At 25.8% G+C, this 18,083-nt stretch overlaps 1 protein-coding gene across 1 annotated transcript in view; it reads left to right on the plus strand.

Annotated features, from left to right (window-relative positions):
- The window catches only part of DIP-gamma (Dpr-interacting protein gamma), a 534,433-nt gene that overhangs the window by 237,782 nt on the left and 278,568 nt on the right, over positions 1–18,083 (plus strand). Inside the window, exon 2 of the mRNA XM_075289492.1 lies at positions 11,268–11,454. The gene's annotated coding sequence lies outside the window, so the exon portion shown is untranslated. The remainder of the gene's footprint in view (positions 1–11,267; positions 11,455–18,083) is intronic.

Consider the following 18,083-nt stretch of genomic DNA (forward strand, 5'->3'; position numbering starts at 1 on the left):
CTGTTAGAGGCTCCACAAGCCAAATCTGAGGGTCCCTTTATATGGGGGCTATACGTAAAAGTGGACCGATATGGCCCATTTTCAATACCATCCGACCTACATCGATAACAACTACTTGTGCCAAGTTTCAAGTCGATAGCTTGTTTCGTTCGGAAGTTAGCGTGATTTCAACAGACGGACGGACGGACGGACGGACGGACATGCTTAGATCGACTCAGAATTTCACCACGACCCAGAATATATATACTTTATGGGGTCTTAGAGCAATATTTCGATGTGTTACAAACGGAATGACAAAGTTAATATACCCCCATCCTATGATGGAGGGTATAAAAATAATTCAGCTTGACAAAATTTTCTATAGAAATAAAATCTTGACAAAATTTTTTATAGTAATAAAATTTGGAAAAATTTTCTATAGAAATAAAATTTGGAAAAATTTTCTATAGAAAAAAAAATTTATAAACTTTTTGTATAGATAAAAAATTTTTACAAAATTTTCTATAGAAATAAAATTTTAACAAAATTTTCTATAGAAATAGATTTTTGACAAAATTTTCTATAGAAATAAAATTTTGACAAAATTTTCTATAGAAACAAAATTTTTACAAAATTTTCTATAGAAATAAAATTTTTACAAAATTTTCTATAGAAATAAAATTTTGACAAAATTTTCTATAGAAATAACATTTTGACAATGTTTTCCATAAAATTAAAATTTTTGGTAGATTATTTTTGGCTCGAGTGGCAACCATGAATATGAACCGATATGGACCAATTTTTGTGTGATTGGGGATCGGCTATATATAACTATAAACCGATATGGACCAATTTTGGCATGGATATTAGCGGCCTTATACTAACACCACGTTGCAAATTTCAACCGGATCGGATGAATTTTGCTCCTCCAAGAGGCTCCGGAGATCAAATCTGGGGAACGGTTTATATGGGGGCTATATATAATTATGGACCGATATGGACCAATTCTTGCGTGTTTGTTAGAGATCACATTCTAACACCATGTTCCAAATTTCATCCGATCCGTTTGAGGCTCCGCAAGCCAAATCGGCTTAGAGGCTCCGCACGCCAAATCGGGGGATCGGTTTATATGGGGGCTATATATAATTATGGACCGATGTGGACCAATTTCTGCATGGTTGTTAGAGACCATATACTAACACCACATACCAAATTTCAACAGTATCGGATGAATTTTGCTCCTCTAAGAGGCTCCGGAGGTCAAATCTGGGGATCGGCTTATATGGGGGCTATATATAATTATGGACCGATGTGGACCAATTTTTGCATAGTTATTAGAGACCATATACATACCATGTACCAAATTTCAGCCGGATCGGATGAAATTTGGTTCTCTAAGAGGCTCCGGAGGTCAAATCGGGGGATCGGTTTATATGGGGGCTATTCGTAAAAGTGGACCGATATAGACCAATTTTTGCATGGTTGTTAGAGACCATATACTAACACCATGTACCAAATTTCGGCCTGATCGGATGAAATTTGCTTCTTTTAGAGCAATCGAAAGCCAAATTTGGGGGTCCGTTTATATGGGGGCTATACGTAAAAGTGGACCGATATGGACCAATTTTGGCATGGTTATTAGAGACCATACACTAACACTATTCAGCCGGATTGGATGAAATTTGCTTCTCTTAGAGGGTCTGCAAGCCAAATTTGGGGGTCCGTTTATATGGGGGCTATACGTAAAAGTGGACCGATATGGTCCATTTGCAATACCATCCGACCTACATCAATAACAACTACTTGTGCCAAGTTTCAAGTCGGTAGCTTGTTTCGTTCGGAAGTTATCGTGATTTCAAGAGACGGACGAACGGACAGACGGACATGCTCAGATCGACTCAGAATTTTACCACGACCCAGAATATATATACTTTATGGGGTCTGAGAGCAATATTTCGATGTGTTACAAACGGAATGACAAAGTTAATATACCCCCATCCTATGGTGGAGGGTACAAAAAGAGTTGAGAGGAAATGAAATTAAATGAAATAAAAAAATAAAAAAATGAAATAAAATAAAACAAAACAAAATAAGATAAGTTAAGATTAAATAAAATAAAAAAATAAAATAAAATAAGATAAGATTAAATAAAATAAAATAAAATAAAAATAAAAAAACAAACAAACTTTTATTTTTATAGACAATATTCGTCAAAATTTTATGTTTTGAAAATCCTATTTCAATAGAAAATCTTTTCAAATTTTTATTTCCATAGAAAATTTTGTAAAAAATAAAATTAAAATAAAAAAATAAAAGAATATAAAATAAATTAAAATAAAATAAAATGAAATAAAAAATAAAATGAAAAGAAAAGAAATAAAATAAAAAATAAGATGAAATGAAATGAAATGAAATGAAATAAACAAAATAAAATAAAGTAAAATGAAATAAATAAATAATAAATAAAAAAATAATAAAATGAAATAAAGTAAAATGAATAAAATAAAACAAAATAAAATAAAATAAAATAAAATAAAATAAAATAAAATAAGATAAGATATTATTAAATAAAATAAAATAAAATAAAATAAAATAAAATAAAATAAAATAAAAATAAAATAAAAATATAAAAAAAACAAACAAAATTTTATTTTTATAGACAATATTCGTCAAAATTTTATGTTTTGAAAATCTTATTTCAATAGAAAATCTTTTCAAATTTTTATTTCCATAGAAAATTTTTTAAAAAATAAAATTAAAATAAAATAATATAAAATAAATTAAAATAAAATGAAATGAAATAAAATAAAATGGAAAGAAAAGAAAAGAAATACAATAAAATGAAATGAAATGAAATAAACAAAATAAAATAAAGTAAAATGAAATAAATAAATAAAAAATAATAAATAAAAAATAATAAAATGAAATAAAGTAAAATGAATGAAATAAAATAAAATAAAATAAAATAAAATAAAATAAAATAAGATTAAATTAAATAAAATAAAATAAAATAAAAATAAAAAACAAACAAAATTTTATTTTTATAGATAATATTCGTCAAAATTTTATGTTTTGAAAATCTTATTTCAATAGAAAATCTTTTCAAATTTTTATTTCCAGAAAATTTTGTAAAAAATAAAATTAAAATAAAAAAATAAAAGAATATAAAATAAATTAAAACAAAATAAAATGAAATGAAATAAAATAAAATAAAAAATGAAAAGAAAAGAAATAAAATAAAATAAAAAATAAAATGAAATGAAATAAACAAAATAAAGTAAAATGAAATAAATATATATAAAATAATAAATAAAAAAATAATAAAATGAAATAAAGTAAAATGAATAAAATAAAACAAAATAAAATAAAATAAGATAAGATTAAATAAAATAAAATAAAATAAAATAAAATAAAATAAAATAAAATAAAATGAAATAAAATAAATAAAATAAACTAAGATAAGATTAAATAAAATAAAATAAAATAAAATAAAATAAAATAAAATAAAATAAAAATAAAAAACCAACAAAATTTTATTTTTATAGACAATATTCGTCAAAATTTTATGTTTTGAAAATCTTATTTCAATAGAAAATCTTTTCAAATTTTTATTTCCATAGAAAATTTTGTAAAAAATACAATTAAAATAAAAAAATAAAAGAATATAAAATAAAATAAATTAAAATAAAATGAAATGAAACAAAATAAAAAATAAAATGAAATGAAATGAAAAGAATAGAAATAAAATAAAAAACAAAACAAAATTAAATGAAATAAACAAAATAAAATAAAGTAAAATGAAATAAATAAATAAAAAATAATAAATAAAAAAATAATAAAATGAAATAAAGTAAAATGAATAAAATAAAACAAAATAAAATAAAATAAGATAAGATTAAATAAAATAAAATAAAATAAAATAAAATAAAAAAAACAAACAAAATTTTATTTTTATAGACAATATTCGTCAAAATTTTATGTTTTGAAAATCTTATTTCAATAGAAAATCTTTTCAAATTTTTATTTGCATAGAAAATTTTGTAAAAAATAAAATTAAAATAAAAAATAAAATAATATAAAATAAAATAAATTAAAATAAAATGAAATGAAACAAAATAAAAAATAAAATGAAATGAAATGAAAAGAAATAAAATAAAATAAAAAACAACATTAAATGAAATGAAATAAACAAAATAAAATAAAGTAATATGAAATAAATAAATAAAAAATAATAAATAAAAAAATAAAATAAAATAAAATAATAAAATGAAATGAAATGAAATGAAATGAAATAAAATAAACTAAAATAAAATAAAATAAAATTAAATTAAATAAAATTAAATAAAATTAAATGAAATGTAATTAAATGAAATTATATTAAATTGAAAATGAAATAATATAAAATAAAATAAAATAAAATAATTTGGAATTGAATTGAATGTAATGAAATGAAATGAAATGTTCCCATTTCTACCCATTTCTGTACAAATCCTTGGAAAATATAAATTTTCTCTTTGGTAATAATATTTATTCCTGTATCTCTATCGGCATCTCTATCAGCATCTTTCTCTCTTTCGTAACCAAACAACTATCCAACAATTGCTGCCAACCAACATCTCACAATAACAACAAAGTGTCCAAGTTAAACTGTAAGACAAACGAATGGGTGAACCAGTGATGGGCATAGAAATCCTAACTCACTTACCTACCTTCTTACCTTCCAATCTAACCTAATGTTAAAGATAAAGTTTTCCATGTAATTTTCTACTTTCGAGCCAAATAATACCCAAAACGGAGGAATATAACAACAAATTATTACCACCAATAACAACAACAGCAAAAGACAACTACAACAACAATTATTACAAGAAACTCGGAAAGTTGTCCAGGAATACGAAAACAAGAAACTATAGTTATTTAGTGGCAACAACAACAACAGCCACACATCCAGCATTATCATATAAAGCCAACATAGGCCAATGGTGGTAATCCTCCCAAAGGACCCTCTGAAGACATAACAAAAAAAGTCTTCTATCTGGGGAACTGTTAACATAATGGAGAGACAGCTCATTGATGCAAGTCTCATGTTTTACCTTTTCCAACTTGGTTTTCTTGGCTGATTTGGAATTCACGTATGTTTTCTATTTTGTTTTTTTTTTTTTGCCTTGAGAGGGGCCAAAGTTAGTTGAAATATGTGCCCCACAGAATAATGCTTGAAACTCAGCTGTGGAAGGGGGAGGGAGTGAGATGGGTCCCTCCCTAGTAAAGAAAAGAAAAATAATTTCAGTTTTCTCTGAAATAGATTTGGGGATTTGAGACCAGTTAAGTGAATTTCAAACTTCACTAAAGTAATGTGAAATATTTTCGAAGATGGAGGAGTCCCAAATAGTTTTGTATTGTTTTTTTTTTTTTTGGTTGGTAATATGACATGACAAACAAAATAAAGAATTCAAAGAGAGGTTACATTTGCCGAGATCAACAATGGAATTGGTGATTGATATGCGATGCTATTCTATGGATTTTGGACTTTACAGCCATTTTTCCCGTCATACATTTAATTAATAGCTCCGATATCAGGACCTCTTAGTGGATTTCAGGTTTTCACTCTCATCCATGCTGCAATTTCCTGCTGAGGTCATTCGGTAAGACACCTACAGGTGGGTTAATATGAATTGCAGGTTTGCTATCATTTCTTAATCGCTCATTTGATAGCTGACAGATTTATTTCAGTGGAATTTCATTTTATTGCTTCCAGACTTACAAAAGCATTTCCCATTCTATTACATTCCGAAATAAAGTTATTCGTGATGGAAGCCATAGACATTTTTTCAAAATTTTATTTCTTTAGAAAAATTTGTCGAAATTTTATTTTTGTAGAAAAAATTGTCAAACTTTTATTTTATAGAAAATGTTGTCAAAATTTTATTTCTATAGAAAATTTTATAAAAATTTCATTTCTATAGAAAAATTTGTCAAAATTTTATTTCTGTAGAAAATTTTGTTCAAATTTTATTTCTTTTAAAAATTTTGTCAAAATTTTCTTTCTATATAACATTTTCTCAAATTTTTATTTCTATAGAGAATTTTGTCACAATTTTATTTCTATAGAAAATTTTATCAAAATATTATTTCTTTTAAAAATTTTGTCAAAATTTCATTTCTAAAAAAACCTTTATCAAAATTTTATTTCTATAGACAATTTTATCAAATCTTTATTTCTAAAGAAAATCTTGTCAAAACTTTATTTCTATAGAAAATTTTATAAAATATTTATTTCTATAGAAAATTTTGTTCAGATTTTATTTCTTTTAAAAATTTCCTCAAGATTTTATATCTATAGAAAATTTTGCCAAAATTTTATTTCTAGAGAAAATTCTATCAAAATTTTATTTCTATAGAAACTTTTGCCAAAATTTTATTTCTATAGGAAATTTTGTAAAAATTTTTATTTCTATAGATAAATTTATCAAAATTTTATTTATATAAATAATTTAGTCAAAATTTTATTTTTCTATAGATAATTTTGTCAACTTTTTGTTTCTATAGAAAATTTTGTCAAAATTTTTGTTTCTATAGACAATTTTATCTAATCTTTATTTCAAAAGAAAATCTTGTCAAAACTTTACTTCTATAGAAAATTTTATAAAATATTTATTTCTATAGAAAATTTTGTTCAAATTTTATTTCTTTTAAAAATTTCCTCAAGATTTTATATCTATAGAATGTCCACCTTTCAGAGTTTTAACTGTATCTGATGCCGGGAAGCATGTATGTCTAGGGGATGGGTCTGTCTAGGGGATGCCAAAATTTTATTTCTAGAGAAAATTCTATCAAAATTTTATTTCTATAGAAAATTTTGTAAAAATTTTTATTTCTATAGATAAATTTATCAAAATTTTATTTATATAAATAATTTAGTCAAAATTTTATTTTTCTATAGATAATTTTCTCAACTTTTTGTTTCTATAGAAAATTTTGTCAAATTTTTATTTCTATAGAAATTTTCTCAAAATTTTATTTCTATAGAAAATTTTGTTAAAATTTCATTTCTATAAAAAACTTTATCAAAATTTTATTTCTATAGAACATTTCGTCAAACTTTCATTTCTACAGAAAATTTTGCCAAAATTTTATTTCTGTAGGAAATTTTGTAAAAATTGGTTTTTCTATAGATAAATTTATCAAAATTTTATTTATATAAATAATTTTGTCAAAATTTTATTTTTCTATACATAATTTTGTCAACTTTTTGTTTCTATAGATAATTTTGTCAACTTTTTGTTTCCATAGAAAATTTTGTCAAAATTTTTGTTTCTATAGAAAATTTTGTCAAAATTGTTTTTCTATAGAAATTTTCTCAAAATTTTATTTCTATAGAAAATTTTGTCAAAATTTCATTTCTATAAAAAACTTTATCAAAATTTTATTGCTATAGAACATTTCGTCAAAATTTCATTTCTGTAGAAAATTTTGTCAAAATTTAATTTCTATAAAAAACTTTATCAAAATTTTATTTCTATTAAAAATTTTATCAATATTTTATTTCTATTGAATATTTTGTCAAAATTCTATTTCTGTAGAAAATTTTATCACATTTTTATTTCTATACAGAATTTTATCAAAACTGTATTTCTATAGAAAATTTTATCAAAATTCTATTTCTATAGAAAATTTGTTAAGTATCTCTTAGGTAGAGGGGAATATTTTCCAAAATCTACCAAAACAGCAAGAATTCAAACAATCTACTAAACAATAAAAAAAATCTGCAATTTTTGGCAGACTTCTAGCGACTCTGTGTGAGTGTGTGTCTTATTAAATGGGAATAAATCTTTTGAAGTGAAACCTCTCGCTTTATGGTTTGATATTGTCTCTAAATAGATTTGGCTCTCTCCATTTGATTTTTTTATAAAATTTTATTTCTATAGAAAATTTTATCAAAACTTCATTTCTATAGAAAATGTTGTCAAAATTTTATTTCCATAGAAACTTATGTCAAAATTGTATTTCAATAGAAAATTTCATCAAAATTTCATTTCTATAGCAAATGTTTTCAAAATGTCGTTTCTATAGAAAATTTTGTCAAAATTTTATTTCTATAAAACATTTTATCAAAATTTTATATTACCAAACAAAAAAATTTAATTTGTCAAAATTTTATTTGTATAAAAAAAAAATTATCGATATTTTATTTCTATACACAACTTTGTCAAAATTTTTTTTCTATAGAAAATTTTGTCAAAATTTTATTTCTATAGAAATTTTCTCAAAATTTTATTCTATAGAAATTTTCTCAAAATTTTATTTCTATAGAAAATTTTGTCAAAATTTCATTTCTATAAAAAACTTTATCCAAATTTTATTTCTATATAACATTTTGTCAAAATTTAATTTCTATAGAAAATTTTGTAACCTTTTCGTTTCTATAGAAAATTTTCTCAAAATTCTATTTCTACAGAAAATTTTGTCAAAATTTAATTTCTATAGAAAACTTTGTCAAAATTTAATTTCTTTAGAAATTTTCTCAAAATTTTATTCTATAGAAATTTTCTCAAAATTTTATTTCTATAGAAAATTTTGTCAAAATTTCATTTCTATAAAAAACTTTATCAAAATTTTATTTCTATAGAACATTTCGTCAAAATTTCATTTCTATAGAAAATTTTGTCAACCTTTTGTTTCTATAGAAAATTTTTTCAAATTTTTCTAGAAAATTTTGTCAAAATTTTATTTCTATAGAAAATTTTGTCAAAAATTTATTTCTACAGAAAATTTTGTCAAAATTTAATTTCTATAGAAAACTTTGTCAAAATTTAATTCCTATTGAAAATTTAGTTAAAATTTTATTTCTATAAAAAATGTTGTCAAAATTTCATTTCTACAGAAAACATTATCAAAATTTTATTTCTATATAAATTTTATCAAAATTTTATTTCTATAGAAAATTTTGTCAAAATTCTATTTCTGTAGAAAATTTGTTAAGTATTTCCTAGCTAGAGAGGAATATTTTCAAAAATCTACCAAAACAGCAAGAATTCAAACAACCTACCAAGAAACCTCCATGGTTTGATATTGTCCCTAAATAGATTTGGGTCTCTCCATTTGATTTTTTTATAAAATTTTATTTCTATAGAAAATTTTATCAAAACTTAATTTCTATAGAAAATATTGTCAAAATTTTATTTTTATATAAACTTTTGTCAAAATTGAATTTCTATAGAAAATTTTATCAAAATTTCATTTCTATAGAAAATGTTTTCAAAGTTTAATTTCTGTAGAAAATTTTGTCAAAATTTTATTTCTATAAAACATTTTATCAAAATTTTATATTACCAAACAAAAAAATTTATTTTGTCAAAAATTTATTTGTATAAAAAAAATTATCGATATTTTATTTCTATACACAACTTTGTCAAAATTTTATTTCTACAGAATATTTTATCAAAATTTTATTTCTATAGAAAATTTTGTCAAGATTTCATTTCCATAGAAAATTTTATCAAAATTCTGTTTCTATAAGAAAATTCTGTCAAAATTGTATTTCTATAGTAAATTTTGTCAAATTTTTATTTCTGTGGAAAATTGTGTAAAATATGTTTAATATGTTATATCACCGAAATATTTTAAAATCATTTGACAACACCTTAAAACTGGACCAATATAACCTTTCTTCGCACTTGACCGCCTTAAAGATCAACCACAATTATCTGCCAGTTTTATGTACCATAGATTTGTTAATGAAATCTTTTGGGAAAATTACAAAATGATGAGGAGAACCTAAATCCTATTCCATAATTCTCCACAGACTCATACGTTAAGCTATTTAAACCAAAATTAATAACTACCAGCCCCACCCCCAAAGGAACAAATAAAATAATGCCCCAAATTTCCTGATCTGAATATAATCCATTGCCATATGGTTGGTAAAATATTAAAGTCCAAGTAAATACCTTTTAAGTTGATTAATTTTTCATAAGGAAGATTATCATGAAAGCCACTCAAGGTAGAAAAACAAATCGCATTTCCATATTGAAAATCTCCATACTCCATAGCTACAAATATATAGGAATTATAGATGGCCGGTAGATATATTTAAGCATATTTTTTTGTTTTTGTTCGTTCTTGCCTATTATGGCCCCCACATTCAGGTATTCAATTCAAAATAGGAATTTGTGGTTATGGCAACATCATTTATCTTAAAGGCAAGTCTTTAAGCCGTTACTAAGAAAAGCCAACAAAAACAAAAAACACTGCAGTCCTTAAACACCCCCTCCCCCCACCACAAACTCTCTGGACCATAGCATTAAATTTAAGGAGTTTGCGATGTTAAGCATTTAAATAAATTCTCTGCCTATGGCTATAGTAGCAGTGGAAGTAGTATTGGAGAATCATCATTATGCTAAGATGGTCACTTTTGTATAACCCCGTCTCCACCCTCTCTCTCACTAGTAAAACTCTACTGCATTGTAATCATCAACTTTGAATATGAAAAATACTTTAACTTCAAGTGGATAAATCTCACCTATAGCGAGATGGGTGAAATCAAGCAGGCAATAGTATAGGTTTATAACTCTCCCCCATCATATTGTGTTATGTTCTCTATCTCTCTCTCACTTCAACTCTCTTCTCAACATTCATTCATTCAGCCTAAAGCATATGATATTTTCCATAACTTTAGTTTTTTTTTGCAGGGGGCCACACGAAGGGGGAAACTTAGTGAAAAGGTAAATGCTTAGGGAAAGCTCAGAGCTGAGGGGCAAAAAAACTAAATATTATACCGGCGCCAAAGTATTCATTATAATATTGAATTTGTTGTTATTGCTATTGTTGTGAGTATAAATGGGTGTGTGCTTGTGTTTCTTTTTTTCCAGCAGCATCTCTTACTCACTTACTCATCCACTCCACACTTTTGTTCGAATTCGATTCTATTCTGGTCTATTGTTAAACTTCAAGTTTTGTTCAAGAGCCTAAGGGTCCTCAATAGTGATGGAGAGAGGGAGAGACAGAGAGTGATAAATGAAGAGATTGAGACCTTGGTGAAGGGAGAGTATTATTATTCTATATACATATATAACAATAAAATCTTGTTGTCCTTGTTATTCTTCGTATTATTATTGTTGTTGTTTTTGTTACTGCTATTGCTATTGTTAATGTTAATGCTACAAATGTTGGCATTTTTTTGTTTTCGGTATTGTTCTTGCATTTCATTCTTCGCATAGCTCTTCAAGTTGAGCTGTGTGATGTTGATTTGGTTTTTGATTTAATGACTTTAATTTGTTTTTCGTTTTCAGGTGGTGCGTAAAATTGATTTATTACAAAGCAAGAAAAAGCTTTGGCAAAAAAAACAAAAATACACACTCTTACCACTCTCAAGTGGTCTGGAAGAAAGCATTGTTGTACAAGGATCCAAATAACTTTTGGCAACAGCAATAGCAACAACGTCGACGTTGACGTCGAAGAACAAAAGCCCATCATCAGGTAAGTCAAGTCAAGTCAGTCTTACCACAAAATATACCCTTAAATAACAAATATCTACCATTCGTATCAAATATCGAGATTAGGGTTTGCTAATAATAAAAAATGAAAAGGCAAAGGATGCTAGGAGCTCGGCCGAATCAACAGGGTGGCTGATATGTGATGCAAAAAAGTAAAGTGAGGTGTATAAAATTTGTTTAAATTAAAAACAAAAATTGTCGAACATCATTTCTTAGAATCACTTTAAATTTGTTCAAATTTGCTTCTTTTGACACGAATTATGACCCGTCGACAAAGCTGCACGCTGCACGAAAATGTCTCTATGGTATTTTGCCACAATCCTGGCAAAGAACCGTCTTGAAATGATCGACACACCCCGAGAAGGAATATGAGCGCACCTGAACTATGTTTAAAGAACATAACATTATGCTTGAAGGGGAAACATGTAACATGGTTGTCGCAACCATATTATTTTCTCGGTATTTATGTACAGTGAAATCTCTCAAATTTGGACACGCTGAAAACCGAACAACTCTCTCTCAAATGTGGACAGTTATCTAGGGACTTTTGCTATATTAACATATTAAAATTAACCTTTCATAACTGGACAACTCCTAAATGTGGAGACAATTTTAGGCGACGTGAATGCCCACCTTTCAAAGTTTTCACTGTATCTGATGCCGGGAAGCATGTATGTCTAGGGGATGGGTCTGTAGATACCAAAGAAGCGGAAAGTTGAGATTTAATCTTGCATTGATGCCACACACATTAACAGTACCACACACAAACCTAACCTAGAACACAGGGTGGCTGATATTGCAATAAAGTACAGCCCAATATTTTTTCCTATTTTTTTATTTTATTATAAAAAAGAAGTCCGAAAGTCGGTAGGTTTTGTAAGACACGCCAAGTGATGTCTCGTGATGTTAGGCGATTGTCCACAATTTGGACAAAGGAGAAGAAGAGAGAGAGGTAACTGTTGAAATACATGGAAATGTCAGATCTTAGCTAGGATAACTACCACCTGGTTTCTCTAAGCAGCCGTCTCTCATCATCGCTGGCATATGGTGGTCTTCCAACTAGCATAACGCTGCACTGGTAGGACTATATAGCACGGTTGACACTCGTGCTAACAATAATATATCAAAATTTGAAGAAAATTTTACCACAAATCTACCAAATTAAAAAAAATATTTTTGAAGTTTTTGATCATATTTTTGTGTGTGTGTGTGTGTGTTTGTTTGTAATTTTTTGTATTTTATTTTGTCATAATTTAATTTCTATAGAATTTTTTTTTTTCAAAATTTTATTTCAATAGAAAATCTTGTCAACAATTTAGCTTTTTTGAAGTTTTCAATCCTATTTTTGTGGTTATTTTATTATTATTTTTTTAATTTTTTTGTCGTTTTTTTTTCTATAGAAAACTTTTGCAAAATTTTATTTCTATACAAAATATTGTCAAAATTTTATTTCTATAGAAAATTGTATTTCTGAAAATTTTGTCCAAATTTTATTTCTACAAGAACTTTTGTCAAACTTTTATTTCTATAGAAAATTTTGTCAAAATTTTATTTCTTTAGAAAAATTTGTCAACATTTTATTTCTATAGAAAATTTTGTCAAAATTTTATTTCTATAGAAAATTTTGTCAAAATTTCATTTCTATAGGAAATTTTGTCAAAATTTCATTTCTATAGGAAATTTTGTCAAAAAATTTTTTTCCATAGCAAATATTGTCTACATTTAATTTCTATAGAAAATTTTGTCAAAACTTTATTTCTATAGAAAATTTTGTCAAAATTTTATTTTTGTAGAAAATTTTTCACAATTTTGTTTTTATTGAAAATTTTATTTCCATAGATATTTTGTCAAAATTTTATTTCTATAGAAAATTTTGTCAAAATTTTGTTTCTATAGAAAATTTTGTCAACATTTTATTTCATTAAAAAATTTTGGCAAAATTTTATTTCTTTAGAAAAATTTTTCAAAACTTTATTTCTTTAGAAAATTTTGTCAAAATTTTATTTCTATAGAAAATTTTGTCAAAATTTTATTTCTATAGAAAATTTTTTAAAAATTTTATTTCTATAGAAAATTTTTTCAAAATTTTATTTCTATAGAAAATTTTGTCAAAATTTTATTTCTATAGCTTTTTTGAAGTTTTCGATCCTATTGTTGTGGTTATTTTATTTTTTAAATTCTTTTCTCATTTTTTTCTATATTTTTGCAAATTTTATTTGTTTAGAAAATTTTGTCAAAATTTTATTTCTATAGAAAATTTTGCCAAAATGTTATTTCGATAGAAAATTTTTTCAAAATTTTATTTCTGTACAAAACTTTGTCAACATTTTATTTCTATAAAAAATTTTGTCACAATTTTATTTTTATTGAAAATTCTATTTCCATAGAAATTTTGTAAAAATTTTATTTCTTTAGAAAATTTTGTCAGAATTTTATTTCTATACAAAATTTTGTCCAAATTTTATTTCTATAGAAGATTTTGTCCAAATTTTATTTCTACACGAAATTTTGTCAACATTTTATTTCTATAGAAAATTTTTTCAAAATTTTATTTCTATAGAAAATTTGGTCAAAATTTTATTTCTATAGAAAATTTTGTCAAAATTTTATTTTTATAAAAATTTTTGTCACAATTTTATTTTTATTGAAAATGTTATTTCCATAGAAATTTTGTCAAAATTTTATTTCTATAGAAAATTTTGTCAACATTTTATTTCTATAGAAAATTTTGTCAAAATTTTATTTCTATAGCTTTTTTGAAGTTTTCGATCCTATTGTTGTGGTTATTTTATTTTTTAAATTTTTTCCCATTTTTTTCTATATTTTTGCAAAATTTTATTCCTGTACAAAATATCGTCAAAATTTTATTTCTATAGAAAATTTTATTTCTGTTGAAAATTTTGTCAAAATTTTATTTCTATACAAAATTTTGTCAAAATTTTTTTTCTATAGAAAATTTTGTCAAAATTTTATTTCTCTAAAAAATTTTGCCAAAATTTTATTTCTATAGAAAATTTTGTCAAAATTTTATTTCTATACAAAATTTTGTCAAAATTTTATTTTTATAGAAAATTTTGCCAAAATGTTATTTCTATAGAAAATTTTTTCAAAATTTTGGTTCTGTACAAAACTTTGTCAAAATTTTATTTCTATAAAAAATTTTGTCACAATTTTATTTTTATTGAAAATTTTATTTCCATAGAAATTTTGTAAAAATTTTATGTCTATACAGAATCTTGTCCAAATTTTATTTCTATAGAAGATTTTGTCCAAATTTTATTTCTACAGAAAATTTTGTCAACATTTTATTTCTATAGAAAATTTTTTCAAAATTTTATTTCTATAGAAAATTTCGTCAACATTTTATTTCTATAGAAAATTTTGTCAAAATTTTATTTTTATAAACATTTTTGTCACAATTGTATTTTTATTGAAATTGTTATTTCCATAAAAATTTTGTCAAAATTTTATTTCTATAGAAAATTTTGTCAAAATTTTATTTCCATAGCAATTTTGTAAAAATTTTATTTCCATAGAAAAGTTAGTCAAAATTCTATTTCTATAGGAAATTTTGTCAATATTTTATTTCTGTAGAAAATGTTGTCAAAATTTTATTTCTATAGAAAATTTTGTCAAAATTCTATTTCTAAAGAAAATTTTGTCAACATTTTATCTTTTTTAAATTTTTCTATCTCAGTTTTGTGGTTATGTTAATGTTTTTGTTTTTGTAAAAATATTTATTTCTATAGAACCTTCTTCTAAGATTTTGTTTCTATAGAACATTTTGTCAACATTTTATTTTTATAGAAAATTTTATCAAAATTTTATTTCTATAGGAAATTTTGTCAATATTTTATTTCTGTAGTAAATTTTGTCAAAATTTTATTGTTGTGCAAAATTGTTGTAAAAAATTGTTGTTAGAGAGCAATGTTTTTCAAAATATCAAGCATTTTGTCAATCTACCAAACAGAAAAAAAGGTACACTGAAAAACATATCATTAAAAGTTTTCCAATTAAAATCTTAATTGAGTTTTAAAAAATATTCAATTACAAATTTAATTGATTCAACAATTTTTTTATTTGAAACAAAAATCAATCACAAAAATTAATAGTATCAATTATTTTTTTAATTGACCTTCAATTAATTTTTTAATTGATACTATCATTTCTGTGATTGAAGACATTTCAATTAAAAATTAATTGGATCAATTAATTTCGTGATTGAATCAGAAAAATTTTTTTTTGTGTGATTGTGGCAATCGTGCTCTATAGACCTCTGAGTCTCTGTCGTGTGTGGCGCCCCCAATGTCATCCTTATTCCGTCATCACTGTCATTGCCGATCAAGTGGTTAATTGGTCGATAGAAATGCTCCAAAAAAACAACCGCAATTCTTGAAAGTGCGGCTATCATGGTTTTACCAGTAAGAGCTCGAAAGTAAACAGCAATCGATTGTATTGGTGTTTCCCGATAAGCCTATTCCGACAAGATTTTCTCGAGCACGAAGCGCTTCCAAGTAAAGGATCGAGTGTTTTTTTTCGGAAAAGCTGGACATGTCGCAATCGTACCTTAGAACAACGCAGTCACAGTCAATTCTGAGGGGTATACAACCCATTTGTTTGGCAGTTAACTTCCAAGAAATCAGGAAAATCAAGCGAGGAAGACGGATAACTCTTTACCAGGACAATGACAACACTCAAAGATCGACTTAAAAAACTACATTTTTGAGCACTCAAAACATCGATTTGATGGGTTATCTGCCGTGTTGTCCTGACTTGGCATTAAATGATTTCCGTACATAAAAACTAAAATGAGAGGTCAACGTTTTTCAAGTGTTGGATGCGTCCAGAATGCATTTTTTGGAGATATCTCAATCAGAGTGGCAAACATGTTTCGACTATTGGTTCAAATTGGCATGTAACGACTTTAATAAAGGAATATTTTGAAAAACACTACAGCGATTTTCGGTGATTAATATTTGTTTTTTGACCTTTAATCCTGAAATATAAAAAAAACAACCCTTTTAGCGGGAAACTAACCTAAAGACAGTATTGAAGCCTTGGCCAGACAATTATTTAGGACGTAGGCTACGGACCGTACATCATCACACTCTTCGCTTAATATTTGTTTTTGTTCTCTAATCCCGAAATATAACTCGCATATTGGCCGTTACCGCGGCTCACATCATTACCACTGGCATCGCTCGCTTGGGTTCTGGTGGCCAATGGAAGGATAATAGATAAAGAAAATTTCTTGGCATACTTTTAGGCGATACGGTTAAAAAAGGGGGAAATCGTTTGCAAATAAAAAATTCGTCTCGTAAACTCGATTATTTGTGCGGACACCAATTATTTTTGAGAATTTAAGGGCTTTTTGATATTAGCCCTGAGGTCAGGGAAAATTCCCTTTGCATTACAAATATACAAACAGAACCCTATTCCTCTCACTCAAGCTATAACGATAAAGAATATTCCAATGTTTTCACCTTCATCCGCCTCAACTCAAGTCAAAAAAAAAAACAAAACAACAACAGAAACAAATCGTCATCGTCATTGCCATCACCTGCCTGATATGCTGACGAAATGAACCAAAACAGAGATCTTCCACATTTTTTTTTTTGTTTCTTTTTCTTGGAGAAAAAATAAAGAAAAGCTAGAAATCATGAACGAAAGAATTGCCAAAGAAACAAAAAACAATTTATTGCCGAACAATTACTGGTACGTGATTCGTAGAACTTGCCGGATGAAACGTTTCCACGACACCAATGTCTTAGGGTATTCTTCACTGCCACCACATAGCAAAGCCCAAAAATATCCCAAGAAAAAAACCATGAAAAAGTAACAAATTTACGGGGGATTTTTTTCGTATCCTCTTAAAACAGTTGTACAACGTTTTCTGGTTTTTGTTTGGCCTCCCTAAAGAAATTCGCTACACTCCCACTTTGGTTGGGGGGAGACGTTAGCCCTCCACGTCGACCAAAAAAGTTAGACCATGACCCTAGCCCCAGCCAATTTATTTCAATCTTTACGTTTTTGTCACGGCACACTAAGTTTGAAGTGTTTTTCGAAAAATTGCCAAAAAAAAATCACAAGAATCAGAGTTTATATGGTGGTGGTGGGCAAGGTGTTGAAATCTACTGCCAGAAATGAACATTTATTTGAAAAATGTTCTACGATTGTGACTCATTTATGACACTCTGTAAAACTCAATCTGTATAGTTTCCCAACCCCCACCCCCCTCCCCCTTCACTCCATCATCTGCCCTATGATGCCACAATCATAGACATGGACCATGGTCTAGGTTAGTTTATGTGAAATTGTAAAAGTTTTTGATTTGAAATGAAAAGCCATATTGAGTTATCGATTTGGAACATTTTTATGGTAAACACCGACAGGCTATTTCATAAGTTTGGAAAGTTTTCTATTTTTGTCTATAAAAATAAATACGTCCACACCCCCATCCAGGGCATTTGTTTGGTTTTATTTATGGAAATTCAAAAAATCAATAAATTAAAAATATGAAACATTCCATAAATCAGAATGTGCGGAGAGGGGAAAGGGACAAAATTCAAAATTTTATTTCTATTAGAAAATTTTGTTAAAATTTTATTTCTA

Source organism: Haematobia irritans, chromosome 1 (assembly GCF_050003625.1).
Source record: "Haematobia irritans isolate KBUSLIRL chromosome 1, ASM5000362v1, whole genome shotgun sequence".
Lineage (NCBI taxonomy): Eukaryota > Metazoa > Arthropoda > Insecta > Diptera > Muscidae > Haematobia > Haematobia irritans.